Genomic DNA, 2,123 nt, shown 5'->3' with positions numbered 1-2,123 from the left:
ACTGTATTTGCATGTCAGTAGTATCGAAGCGACGTATACATATATGCAGGTCTGACATCCGAACCCACTTATGGGCCTAGTTTGTGCGGCTATGTGGTCTTGTGGTATGACACTCGCTTTCGGATCGGAAGGTCCTGGGTTCGAGCCTCGCTCGGCGCATATTTGAGTCCTTGGAGAAGGCTCTTTACTCACATTCTCTCACCGTACTCATGTGTAAAATTAGTACATGGCCGTTAACAGCTTTGTCTCTGTCCCAAAAAATTCTAATATCGCCTGACAGGGGTTATGTCTCGTCCTACATGTTATGTGTTGCTGTTGGCCAGGGACCCCCTGTAAAGCGCTTTGAGCACGTTTAGTGGATATTGCGCTATATAAAAGCTCAAGTTTTTTGTTGTTTTTTTTTTTAGTTTAACATAGATCTAGCTGTAATTGACAATATTTTGCGTCATTAAAAAAAAAAAAATCCATTACAACAATGAGCCCATAAGAAATTGGGTTATCATCCCTGAAAATAAGTGCACGTCGTACCGTAGCCAGTCAGTGTCATGATTATATTATACTTGATTCATTATGTGACTATGGCAAATTAAATAAGGTTAAAGTTTAAATATAAAAATAAACGAAACAAAACCCATAACCGAATGCGCTGCCAATTAAATCTTTTGCGTTGGAAAAGTGTGAAGATTGGCCCAGTTTTAGGCTAAAACCTACCTAAGACAAAGTAAAACGCCCTCAAGGACCAATTTGTTGTTGTTGTTGTTGTTGTCATTTGCGTTGCTTAGGCTTAAGACTGGTAAGCCTTTTACAAGGCAGGGACTGACACACAGAAATGAATGCAACTACATTCTAGGAATGGATAGTACAAGCTCTCCTTTCACTTGACAAACCCTCATGCTCAGAGATGGGCAATATTCTTACAATACTGTTGACCAATAACACAAAATTCCTATCTCTTCGAACACAAAATCAGAGATATAGGTGTGGTTGCTTTGTGTGGTCTGCATAGAGGAGAAAGACCTTCAACATTGATAGGACAATTCAACAGTTTGGTAATCAAGAGGTCTCAGGTTCGATCCCCAGTCGATACATGTTGATATTTTGGGTTTATTTTTTTTCTTTTATTTGTCTTTCTAATTTGGCATTCTTTCATACACAACTTTTCACATTCAACAGTATCGACACACCTGAATCCCAATGAAATTGTTTGGGCTTAAAAGTAAAAGGACAGTTCACAATGGAAAACAAGACCTTCAAATTGTCCAACAGCAAGAAAGCAACACGCGATGCCTTGCAAAAAGTGGGTAATTTGTTCCTTGTGGAAATTTGAGGATCTTGCTATTGCGACAATAACAAAACCATTGCCAAAATGAAGGAGTTGATTCTACCCAACCAAAGGCTGCAGTTTGTTTAGATTAATCTGATTCTGATAGACGCTGTTTTTATCCTCTTCAAAATACTGCCAAAATACACAAAACATATCAACCAAAATCTAATAACAGCATCACTGTAAAATTTTTCAAATATGATCTCATACACTAATCATAATACTCCTTTCTAATGCAGATTGATTCATGTAATATTCTTTTTTTTCTCAAAATTTTGAATCAGGAACAGTAACAGGAGAGAAAGATGAGAGTCAGATATTCATCAATTTAGTGATTCAGCAGAAACTTGTTTGTATGGCATTTAGGACTTAATTTTGAGAATTTTCCTCCTTTAAAACAACCGTATCAAATTATGAGTGGTGCAACTAGCATAAATAAAACACAGAAATCTGGCTGTGGTGACCCTTGGGTGATGAACAATCACTGTGAGAAGTACTGGCTACCCACTGAAAATAAACAACATAAAATTATGTTTTACGTCAATACGGTACATTCTGTTATTCGAAGTAAAATTAATTGGACTGTGGTATTGGCCGATAGCGATGTCGCAGTTACCGGGCACTTCAAGACCAAACAACATTCATCGTGAGGGTTTGAATCATTGAAGTCGGAGGAGGATCGGCTCCAATTATCTCCGTCATGATTACCATGTTCATAGTCCCGGCAAAAATAGGGCTGCCGGTTTGGCGTTTTTCTAATTGCCAAAAGTGAATAAAAAGTGATATTGAAAAATATTTG

Source organism: Berghia stephanieae, chromosome 4 (assembly GCF_034508935.2).
Source record: "Berghia stephanieae isolate SIO BIC M18660-M18661 chromosome 4, UCSD_Bste_1.3, whole genome shotgun sequence".
Classification (NCBI taxonomy): Eukaryota; Metazoa; Mollusca; class Gastropoda; order Nudibranchia; family Aeolidiidae; genus Berghia; species Berghia stephanieae.
Note: the sequence above shows the minus strand (reverse complement) of the source record.